Consider the following 12,804-nt stretch of genomic DNA (forward strand, 5'->3'; position numbering starts at 1 on the left):
ATGGTAGCAAACGGTAGATAACCAAAAAGCTTAAAAGGAAAAGTTGAGAAATTAGATGTCCATAGAGGACTTTGAAAAGTTCTGACACATTCCTGGGGATCTAGCCAGATCACAGGCATGCCCAGAGCTGAGAGCATTCTCATAAAGTACCTGAGAAGGTCCTAAGCTCTCAACTCTGTCTGACTTTGAGGCTCTGTGCAAGCAGGATGTGCAGGCTAAGGCAGAACTGTCAACTGCCTGACGAGTATTGAAGGTGTGCCCCAACATATACATAGAACCCCTTTGCCAAGATCAGTTCTAGGCCTTAAGGAAATTTGTGTTCAGTCATTAGCAGACCACTAAGCTAACCAAGCAAAGACTTCAGTGGCCACATATGACAAGAATACAGACTTTACAGATATAGTTCTGTACTTTACAAATTCAGTTAGAGGACAATCTGATTTCTAGAGTTGCCATATTACATTATTTAAGATGCCTAGCTTTCAAGAGAAAAAAAATATGAGACATGCAAAGAAACAAAAAAAAGTATTTTCCATTCACAGGAAGTAATGCAGTATATTAACATTGCCCTTGAAGAAGTCCAAATGTTGGGCTTATTAGACAAAGACTTTATTTTTTTTTAATATCTATCTATCTATCTATCTATCTATTTATTTATGGTACAGTTGTTTTACAATGTTCAGTTACTTTCTACTGTACAGCTAAGTGAAGTAGAGTTCCCTGTGCTGTACAGCAGGTTCTCATTAGTTATTTTATACAGATTAGTGTATATACATCAATTCCAATCTCCCAATTCATCCCATTTCCCCCCTTTACCCCCTTGGTGTCCATACATTTGTTCTCTACATCTGTGTCTCTATTTCTACCTTGCAAACCAGTTCATCTGTACCATTTTTCTAGATTCCTCATATATGTGTTAATATATGGTATTTGTTTTTCTCTTTCTGACTTACTTCACTGTGTGTGATAGTCTCTATGTCCATCCATATCTCTACAGATGACCCACTTTTGTTCCTTTTTATGGCCGAGTAATATTCCACTTAGACAAAGACTTTAAATTGGATATCTTAAATATGTTCGAAGAACTAAAGGAATTCATGTCCAAAGAAATAAAGGAAATTATGAGAATGATGTCTCACCAAATAGAGAATATCAACACAAAGGTAGAATTTATTTAAAAAAAAGCCAGAATCAAGTAGAAATTCTGGAGTTGAAAAGTACAATAACTGAAATGAAAAATTGACTGGAGGAGCTAAACATCAGATTTGAGCAGGCAGAAGAAAGAATCAGCAGGCTTGAAGATAGGTCAATTGAAATCAGTTTTAGGAGCAAAATGGAAAAAAAAAAAATGAAGAGAACCAGAGTCTTAGAGATCTGTGTGACACCATCAAATGTACCAACATATATATAATAGGCATCCCAGAAGGAGAAGGAGGAGGAAAAAGCATATTGAAAAACTAATGGCCAGTAACGTCCCCAAATTGATGAAAAACATTAACCTACACATCCTAGAATCTCAGTGAACACCTAGTTGGATAAAGTCAAAGAGATTCACACCTAGATACATCATAATTAAACTGTCGAAAGCTAAAGACAAAGAGAAAATCTTGAAAACAACAAGCAAGAAATAACTCATTATGTACAAGGAATTCTGAAAATGATTTACAGCTGTTTTTTCACCAGAAAATGATAGAGGCCAGAAGGAAGTGGTTTTAAGCACAGTATCAAAAGTAAGGACTTTGATACAAGGCTTATCTACTTTTAGGTTTTGGTTTTTCTACTTATTAGAAAATTATTCAAATAATTTTATTAGATATAATTAGCTGTATGATATTTAGCAAAATATTAGTTTCAATTTCCTCATCTTAACAGTGGTCCCATCTCAATGTTAATAGTCATGTCTAAAGGGATATTAAAATTTTAAATGAGATAATACATACCAATTGTTTAACAGAGTGCCTGAAATAAACAGATGTTCAATAAATATTTTTTGAACATCTATTTATTTTAAGCCTGCTGTTTCCAGACAACTACTGGTCTGCTTTTTCATACTATAGATTAGGCTTCATTTTATGGAATTTCATACAAGTGGAATCATCATCATTCACTTTTTTTTTAAACCTGGATTCTTCTTCTTTATTTGAGGGTCAATTTTTTAAAATAAACTCATTTATTTTGGGCTGCATTGGGTCTTTGTTGCCATGCATGGGCTTTCTCTAGTTGGGGCAAGTGGGGGCTACCTTTCATTTCGGTGCATGGGCTTCTCATTTCAGTGGATTCTCTTGTTGTGGAGCATGGGCTCTAGGCACCTGGGCTTCAGTAGCTGTGGTGTGCCGGCTCAGTAATTGTGGCTCATGGGCTCAGTAGTTGTGGCTTGTGGGCTCTAGAGCACAGGCTCAATAGTTGTGGTGCAGAGGCTTAGTTTCTCCACAGCATGTGGGATCTTCCTGGACCAGGGATTGAACCCATGTCCCCTGCACTGGCAGGTGGATTCTTAACCACTGTGCCACTAGGGGAGTCCCGAGGGTCGACTTTTTTTTTAATGGTAGCATTTCTTTTTTTTTAGTTTTAATTTTTTAAAATTGAAGTATAGTTGATTTACAATGTTGTGTTAGTTTCAGGTGCACAGCAAAGTGATTCAGTTATATATAAGAATATGTATATTTTTTTCAGATTCTTTTCTGTTACAGGTTATTACAAGGTATTGAATATAGTTCCCTGTGCTATACAGTAGGTCCTTGTTGTTTATCTATTTTATATACAAGTAAGTCCCCTACATACGAACAAGTTCCATTCCAAGAGCACGTTCATAAGTCCAATTTGTTTGTAAGTCCAACAAGGTTAGCCTAGATACCCAACTAACACAATCGGCTATATAGTACTGTACTGTAGTAGGTTTATAATACTTTTCACACAAATAATACATAAAAAAATAAACACAAAAAACAAAACATTTTTAATCTTACAGTACAGTACCTTGAAAGGTACAGTAGTACCATTCAAGAGCTGGCATACAGTGGCTGGCATTGAGTGAACAGGTAAGAAGAGTTACTGACTGGAGGAGGGAGAGGAGGTGGGAGGTGCTAGAGCTGAAGGATCATCAGCAATAGGGAATGGAGGGTAAGCTGCAGTTTCACTTACGCCTGACGTTGATGGCATAGGTTCTGGTTCCTTGCTGGATTCAATTCTATCTATCCTCTTGAAAAAACGATCCAGTGATGTCTGGGTAGTAGCTCTTTTTTTCTCATCATAGATAATACGGTAGCACTGGATTGCATTCTGACCGGCTGCTGCAACCTTTGTGTATACCATTCTACGTTTGGGTCCTGTGCCTCAAAAACTAACAGTGCCTTTTTTTTTTTTTTTGGCGGTATGCAGGCCTCTCACTGTTGTGGCCTCTTGCGTTGTGGAGCACAGGCTCCGGACACGCAGGCTCAGCAGCCATGGCTCATGGGCCCAGCTGCTCCCCAGCATGTGGGATCTTCCCAGACTGGGGCACGAACCCATGTCCCCTGCATCGGCAGGCGGACTCTCAACCACTGCGCCACCAGGGAAGCCCGAACAGTGCCTTCTTAAGTAAAGAAAATCCCCTTGCCATTTCCTGCATTGTGAATCTCTTTGGTTCTTCAGTTATTTCTTCTTTCTCTTGTCTCTCTTTGTCCTTTCTCTGGGCCTCCAACTCCATCAGGTCTTCATTAATAAGCTCCTTGTGTTGCACAGCAAAGATCCTCTTGCAGATCTAGCTTGAAATAAATATACTGTACTACTGTATTCTATACAGTACTGTACAGTAAAGTACACAAAAGCACAACCACTTGTAGAGGATGCATGAACATGACAATGTACGCCAGACACATGAACTAACTTACGTGGTTGGACATACTAACGCACGTTTGCATCTTTGAAAGTTTGCAACTTGAAGGTTTGCATGTAGGGGACTTACTGTACAGTAGTGTGTATGTGTTAATCCCAAACTCCTAATTTATCCCTCCCCCTCCTTTTCCCTTTGGTAACCATAAGTTTGTTTTCTATGTCTGTGAGTCTATTTCTGTTTTGTAAATAAGTTCATTTGTCTGATTATTTAATATTCCCCATAAGTGATATCATATGATATTTGTCTTTCTCTGACTTACTTCACTTAATATGATAATGTCTGGGTCCATCCATGTTGCTGCAAATGGCATTATTTTACTCTATTTTATGGTTGAGTAATATTCCACTGTGTGTGTGTGTGTGTGTGTGTGTGTGTGTGTATAAATATATATATAAAAATCACATCTTTATCCATTCATCTTTTGATGGGCATTTAGGTTGCTTCCATGTCTTGGCTATTGTAAATAATGCTGCTGTGAACATTGGGGTGTGTATATCTTTTTGGATTATAGTTTTCTCTGGATATATGCCCAGGAGTGGGATTATATGTGAACTCTAGTTTTAGTTTTTTAAGGAGCCTCCATACTGTTCTCCATAGTGGGTGTACCAGTTTACATTCCCACCAACAGTGTAGGAGGGTTCCTTTTTCTCCACACCCTATCCAGCATTTATTATTTGTAGACTTTTTGATGATGGCCATTCTGACTGGTGTGAGGTGATACTTTACTGTAGTTTAGATTTGCATTTCTCTAATAATTAGCGATGCTGAGCATCTCTTCATGTGCCTGTTGTCCATCTGTATTTTTACCTGGCTTCTTTAACTCAGCTTTATTATTTTGAGAGTCATCCATATTGTGATGTCTATTAGTAGTTCTTCACTTTTTATTGCTGAAGAGTATTCCATTGTATGGGTGTACCACTATTAATCAATTTTAAGGTATTATTTTAGTAATAATAAGACTTTAATAAGACTCGGGATTTGCTCTAAAGAAAGAAAATATATATATTCTTCTTCCATGAAAAAGGATTAGGAGACCTGAGTTACAAAGAGAAGGGGACACAGATTGAAGGTGTGCTGATCTCTGCAACTTGGATACAGGACTAGACTTTAGGAGATAGTTAACCAGGCAGAGATTTTCTATGGGCAAGCTAATTTCTGGTTTTATGATTTTTTTTTGCATCCTAATAATTATTTTATCCCCAAATCTTTAATAAAAGTCATGTTAAATGTTATGGTCTGTCAAACCTTTAGGAAAGAAATTATACCAATCCTACATAAACCTCTGTAAAATTTGGGTTCATTTTTGAAGCCCTGATACCAAAACCAGAAAAAAAGGCATTACAAGAAAAGAAAGCTATTGCCCGATGTCTCTCATGAACATAGAGGCAAAAAATGTCAACAAAATGTTAGCATATAAACTTCAGCAATATACAAAAAGGATAATACATCATGATCAAGCATGGTTTATTGCAGGAAAGCAAGTTAGTGTAATCAAGCATAATTTATTACATTAACAGAATAAAGGGGAAAAACCATATGGTCCTCTTAATAAATGCAGATAAAGTAGCATTTGACAATATTCAATATCCATTTATGATTAAAAGAAGTTTCAGGAATATAGGGAACTTCTTCAATCTGATAAAGAGAATCTGCAAAAACCTATAGTCAACATTATATTTAGTGATTAAAGACAAAATGCTTCCTCCTAGGATCAGAAACAATGCAAGAATGTCCAATCCTACCTTTTCTAGGGTTCTAGGCGTTCTTGCCGTGAAGTAAGACAGGAAAGATAAAGGCATATAGATTGGAAAGAAAGAAGCAAGACAGTCTTCATTTGCAGATGACATGAAAGTTTTGTAGAATAATCTAATAAATCCTCAAAAATCTACTTAGAACTAAATGCAGCAAAATATATGCAAGACCTATACACTTAAAACTACATGACATTAATGAGTGAATTCAAGAAGACCTAAATAAATATAGATATACCTTCTTCATGATCAGATCAGAAGTATTAGTATTGCTAAGGTGCCAATTCTTCCAAATTGAGCTGTAGATTCAATTCAGTCTCAATCAAAATTCTAGCAGCCTTTCTTTCTTTCTCTTTCTCTCTCTCTTTCTTTCTCTCTTTCTTTCTTTTTCTCTTTCTCTATTTCTCTCTTTCTTTCTCCTTCCCTTCCTCTCCCTCCCTCCCTCCCTTTCCTTTCTTCCTCCCTCCCTCCTTTCTTTCTTTCTTTCTTTCTTTCTTTCTTTCTTTCTTGAAATTGGTTGACAAGCTGTGTGAAAATGGAAAGAATCTAAAATAGTCAAAGCAACTTTGAAAAAGAACAAAGTTGCTTACATGACCTGATTTCAAGACTTATAAGGCTACAATAATCAAGACACGGTACTGGTGTAAGGATAGCTATATAGATAAAGACAGTGGCATAATGATAGACATATAGGTGAATGAAACAGAGTAGAGAGCCTAGAAATAGCCCGCACATGTATTATCAATTGATCTTTGACAAAAGTGTCAAGGTAATTCAATAGAGAAAAAGAATTTTTTCAACAAATAGTGCTGGAACAATGGGATATACATATGCCAGAAAAAAAAAAGAACCTCAACTCCTACTTCATATCATATGTAAAAATTAACTTAAAATGAAGTAGATTGTAGAAATAACTGCAAAAGCTAAAACTGTAAAACTTCTAGAAGAAAACATAGGAGAAAGTCTTTGTGAACTTGAATAAGACAATGATTTCTTAGAGGAGGCACAAAAAGCACAAACCATAAAATAAATTGATAAATTGAACTTCATGAAAATTAAAGACTTCTGCTCTTTGACATATTATGGCCTGATCTCAGTTACACTTTTGGAGGCCCTGTGAATATACCTGGAGCCAAGCTGTAAGGAAAGAGTGACCGTAGCCTAATCAATCCAGGTACAAAATGGTGGGAATAACCTGTGGAGAGTGGAGTCTCTTCCGATTTATTTCAAAACTACCTGTTCCCTGGGCTTTGGCCACTTGCTCAAACAGAGGGCTTCGGCTGTTGCCATCACCCTGTCTCTAAATGCCACCAGCTGTCTCAAGTGAAGGGTGGGTCCATCATGCTTGCTGTGACAGAGCTGCAACAGCTCTGACCCAACCAGACCCATGGAAGGAGGCTTCAGCTTCACTCATGTCTAACTTGAAGGACTGGGTCATACTATCTGGAAATGGAAAATACTGGACCAATGAGAGACAGGAGACTGGAAGTAGCCAGCAGATAATTTCCTCTCCATTCCTTCCCTGTGGACTGTTTGAAGGCTTCTTGGAAGCAGTCACAGGCAAACAAACAGCCATATGTGTTTTCTTAGGATGCCTTGGCTAGTTCAGTTACAAACCATCTGTATTTGTTTTCCCTCCTTCCTTGACTCATTTCCCTTTTTCCCTTCACTCTTGATGCCCCGAGGTTATATCTCCCAATACCTAATAGAATATTTGCAACTGACTGTGCCTCAGGCTTTGTTTTCACAGGCTGAGACAAAATGTAATAACAATCCTATGAGAAAGCCAGTACTGTTATTACATCCTCATTTTACAAACAAGGAAACTGAGGCCCAGAGAGGTGATTAATTTGTACAAGATTCTACAGTCAGTAAATGGAGGAGGTAGCATTTGAACTCTGACTCCAAAGCTCATGCTCTTAGCAACTCTGCTGTTATTCTGCCTGACGGGTCTTGGTCTGGCTGCCTGTCAGCTTCTTCCTAGACCTTGATTCTGAAGACATGATCTTGTCCTCATTATGAGTTCTGGCATGTCCAGAGTCCCTGTCTCACAGGATCTTGGTTGTGGGGCTTTCTTACTGTATTTTTACTGTGAAAAATGATCTGAGCCAATTTGAATTAGGAGTGGTTGTAAGACAAAGCATATTAGAAACAGGAGCTCTAGCCATTCTTGACAACTGGGTAGACAGATACATTCAGTGAAGGGAACATTTCTGACTGGGACAAGGGTGCTCTTCAGGCTGTGATGTGAACTAGGGACCTTCAGACTTCAACCTGCCTGGCACCAGATAGAAAAGAAAGTATGACACTCCCATTCTCCCCTGCTGTTAAGATGACAGTTATGTCTCCGATTGCTAAAGGGTGGCCGATTCTATTACACTGATGATATATAACAGGGTGGAATCACCCTTTCTAGTTCCTGTGCATTTAAAAAAAATAATATATTCAGTTATTCAGTGACAAGTTTTGAAAAGTCAGCTGTGACTTCACAGCAAGAAGACGACTGATTTTTGAAGTTTAACAGCATCTTTATGAGGTAGAGTGAAAAGGCAATTAATATTGGTTCTATAGTTCAGTAAACCCTTATGGATAGTCTACTCTGTAACCTATGTATCCTGTGATAGACCCTGGTGATTCAAAGGTGAATAAGATAGGGTCCTCATAGGGTGACCAGCTCTCCTGGTTTGCCTGGGACTGAGGGGTTTCCCTGGTTGCAGGACTTACAGTTCTAAAACTGGGAAAATCCTAGGCAAATTGAAACAAGCCGATTACCCTACCTGTATCCCAAGGGGCTCATAGGCTAAAAAGGAGGGCAGTTATGCAAGTGCATGTGGCTATGAAATAGTGTGATATGTGAAATTATGGAATAATAATACCATTTACTTCTATGGCACCTTCTGTGAGCCAGGCACTATTCAAAATAATGCCTTTATATATATCAGTTCGCAGAATCCCACAACAGCCCTGTGAAGTAAGGACTATTATCATCCCCACTTTACGCAGGAAGAAATTGGGACACTTCTAAGGCGCAGATCTGGGATTCAAGCCCAGGTAATATGGGTCTATATCTGATAAATTAACCTCTAGACACTGCTCTCAAATGCCTAAGGCAAAGAAGTAGCAAAAGGGATAATTGATTAACTTCGTGGGTAAGAGGAGGTGGTCATGGGAGAACGGGGTGTAGGGAAATGGATTAGAGAAGGTGATGCCCGAGCAGGAATTTAGGAGGAATAAAAAGTCACTCTAGGTAGAATAGCTCAGATTGGGACATGGGAATGTGAACTGTCATGGTGCTGCTGGTAAGTCAACGTCCACAGGAGCCCTAATGGTATTTTTCTGGGCTCTGACACGTTCACTGGTACATTTCATCCACCACGCCAGGAACTTCGGAAAGGAGCCTGGAGAGGTAGCAGGGCCAGGCTCTCAAGGACTTGGCATTGCCATTCCAAGAAGCATAGAGTTCAACCTGTTCACAACGGGGAATCGCTAGAGAACTTCAAGAAAAAGCTGATATTTGCATTTGTATAGAATTACTCTGGAGGCATCCAGAGGGTGATTTGAAAGGGAGAGGGTTGTGGTGGGACCAGTGACAAGTGACAACCAAGTCTGAAGGTCTTGAAGAAGTCCCTGTGAGAGCTGGTGACTTCAACTACAGTATATGGCAATAGGGATGGAGAGGGCTGGACAGATTAAAAAGATGAAGAAAGTACAATGGACCAAGCTTTGTTAGTGATTGGGTGGAAGGGCTAAAGGAATCAGGAAATATAAGGTAACTTCTATGAGCTTTGCTTGGCTAACTAGCCAAATAATGGTTCCACCAATAATTTAAAAAACAAAACAAAACAAAAGAACACAGGAAGAAGAGTGGATTTAAAGGAGAAAGATGGTAAGTTCAGCTTTCCACAGTGTGACTCTCAAGGGCCTAGAAGAAACCTAGATGATATTGTCTAAGCCGAGCATCCCACACAAAAAGGACTTGGCTTGTCCTAAAGACTACTTAGTTTTCTGATCAAGAGTGAAATAATAATTATGAGGGAAGTTCTTGGAGACACGTATGACATCAAAAGAAAGCAGGATAATTAATATAATATTAGTGCAGCATTCTTTGGGTTTCCCCTGAGGTGGAAAACATTTAATACATTCATTTATGATAAAGTATTGGTGGCTTAATTTATTACTCCTCCTAAGAAATATCTGTATTTAATAAAAGACAGCAATTCTTAACTGAATTCCTGATAAAAGAATTTCAGGTACCTCAATCCTAGAGATGGAACTTTTTTTGTGTGTGATTTTTTTCGTAAATGAGCCTTCTAGAACGAAATCACAGTATATTTACAGTTGCTAATTCCATGTACATGGGTATGGAGGTAATTTGAACATCTGAAAGTTGTCATAAATTCAATACATGGGTTTCTCTCATCCCTGAGTTAACTCCGCCCAAATATTTCCACGTTTGTTTATTTCAAACATTTAAGACCTTCAGTATCTTGTCATCCTAGGTATAGAAAATCAGTTATTATTGACCAATAATGAAAAAATTTATTTACATGACCTATTTATTTGAATTTTAAGTGTTTTTTTTTTTTTCGGTATGCGGGCCTCTCACCACTGTGGCCTCTTGTGTTGCGGAGCACAGGCTCCGGATGCGCAGGCTCAGCAGCCATGGCTCACGGGCCCAGCTGCTTCACGGCATGTGGGATCCTCCCGGACTGGGGCACGAACCTGTGTCCCCTGCATCGGCAGGCGGACTCTCAACCACTGTGCCACCAGGGAAGCCCAGAATTTTAAGTTTTTTTAAAAATGACATTTTCATCTCTAATCTCCCCTTCTAATTCCCGAAGGGTAATCATGGTTCCTTCAGACTACTCCATATCCATTAGATGGGGGGAGGGGGCAGGCATAACCTCATCCCCACATAAAATCTCATTTGTGTGTTTCTGATGCATGATCTCTGCATTAAAGTGTATGAACAATGATCTTAATTACCTATTACATCCTTTAACAAGAAAGATTTAAGTAATATCTCATGGATACATTCATCGAGCTTAGCATATCTTCTTTGAAACAATCAGGAATGGAAGGAGTGGAGGAATGGAGATTCAGGGAGACTAAGTGAATTTCTCAAAGACACACACTTAGTCTCAGAACCAGCAAAAGGGACTTGCTTTCCTGACATCTCTAACCACTAAGCAATGCTGTCTCCTTTCTGTTAGGATGCCATCATTTGTGAAATAGCCAAATCATGTGGGAGAATGACCCTGCTCTTGTGATTGAGTGGCCTGGGGATACTTTCTACTAGGCAAAACGCCACCCATCTCTCAGATTTCTTAACTTTGGTTTTTATTTAAAGAAACATGCTGCTCACTCTTCCAACATCATCCATCCTTGTCAGCACCCAAGGCCACAACTTCATCTGAATAGCCAATGATATACTGCAGATAGAGTGCACCAAAGACATTAAATTCTGTATAACATTTATGTGGACTCTGAGCCCACCAGAGATGGATTGATGCTGCCATAAAGTCTTGCAGTAGCCAGGCAAACAAAAGACTAAGGAGACATGGCGGTGGTGGTAAGAAAAGCAACAGCTTTCTCCATTCACTTTCCCCCTCTGCAGAAACTGGCTTACGTCTTATTTAGGAAATGAGAAAATTAAATGAGAGTACAGGGAGTTGGGGGGCCCAGCATAGAAGCAAACTTAGCCTTGATTATCAATGGTATTTCCAGCAGCCTTGGATGGGCCAACAACCAGCATGGGTAACAGGGAACTCAAAATATCCCACTTTCAAACCTAGGGCATCCTCCCAAACATATATCTTCATGGAGTAAAGGACTTAAGAAACATGGGGGTAAAAGTGGCAGTGGATCAAGCAAGAGTTTGCACGCATGTCTATTGTGTCCCCTTGGCAGGTATCCTCAACCTCACTATCATGATGTTATTTGTGAGCATGCCCACCCAGGATGGACGGAATGCTGGCATTCCTCTCTGGATGTCCACCCTGCAGACTGGATTAAAGACCGCAATATGACTGGATGTGTATTCAGGATTATCAGCATGATGGGATCCATCTTTATCTGATCCAACAAGTATTTTGTAGGCATTCAGGAACCCGAGTGGAAAATGATCTTACACAACAAAAGAATAATATAGGGCCTCCCTGGTGGCGCAAGTGGTTGAGAGTCCGCCTGCCGATGCAGGGGATACAGGTTTGTGCCCCGGTCTGGGAGGATCCCATATGCCGCGGAGCGGCTGGGCCCGTGAGCCATGGCCGCTGAGCCTGCGCGTCCGGAGCCTGTGCTCCGCAACGGGGGAGGCCACAACAGTGAGAGGCCCGCATACCGCAAAAAAAAAAAAAAAAAAAAAAAAGAATAATATATTTTTCATAGCTAATGCTAATCAGTTATGCAAGCACAAAATGTCCTTAAGCTTGCTGTGAACAAAATGACCAATTATCAGAAATGGGGCTTCTCTACCCCCATCCTTACCTAGCCACATAAACGTGTATGTGCTATTGCAGAACCACTCAGTATGTCTTGTGTGCATTTTTCATGGACTGCCTGCAGCCAACTTTGGAAGATGCAGATTTTTAAAATCATTTAAACCACAGCAACACATACACAGTTAAAAAATAATCGGTAACTAAGAAAGCCCCACATTCACACGAAGAAAGACAACAATAAATTGGACTCACGAGTTTAGGTTGTCTGAGGCAGCAGAGGAACAAGTTGTTGGTAATTGTCCAGTAATTTCATTCCATAAATCACATTGGCTTTGCTTTCTCCTGTGGCTCAGCCTCTGCGCAAAGCAAGCAAACCTCCTTCCTATTCTGTGTAAAGAACAAAATGCGAGGAGGATCACTACAGGCAAGAGCTGAAGTCCAGGGCTTCCCTGGTGGCGCAGTGGTTGAGAATCTGCCTGCTAATGCAGGGGACACGGGTTCGAGCCTTGGTATGGGAAGATCCCACATGCCACAGAGTAACTAGCCCCGTGAGCCACAACTACTGAGCCTGCACATCTGGAGCCTGTGCTCTGCAACAAGAGGCCGCCATAGTGAGAGGCACCTGCGCACCGCGATGAAGAGTGGCCCCCGCTTGCCACAACTAGAGAAAGCCCTCGCACAGAAACGAAGATGCAACACAGCAAAAATAAATAAATAAATTAAATTAACAAGTAAGCTG

The 12,804-nt window shown here is 39.8% G+C and overlaps 1 protein-coding gene across 1 annotated transcript in view; it reads right to left on the minus strand.

The window, feature by feature from the left end:
- ANKFN1 (ankyrin repeat and fibronectin type III domain containing 1) overlaps positions 1–12,445 on the minus strand; it is a 157,202-nt gene extending 144,757 nt beyond the window's left edge. Inside the window, exon 1 of the mRNA XM_060082366.1 lies at positions 12,318–12,445. The gene's annotated coding sequence lies outside the window, so the exon portion shown is untranslated. The remainder of the gene's footprint in view (positions 1–12,317) is intronic.
- Between the last annotated feature and the right edge of the window lie 359 nt (positions 12,446–12,804).

This window comes from Mesoplodon densirostris, chromosome 18 (assembly GCF_025265405.1).
Source record: "Mesoplodon densirostris isolate mMesDen1 chromosome 18, mMesDen1 primary haplotype, whole genome shotgun sequence".
Classification (NCBI taxonomy): domain Eukaryota; kingdom Metazoa; phylum Chordata; class Mammalia; order Artiodactyla; family Ziphiidae; genus Mesoplodon; species Mesoplodon densirostris.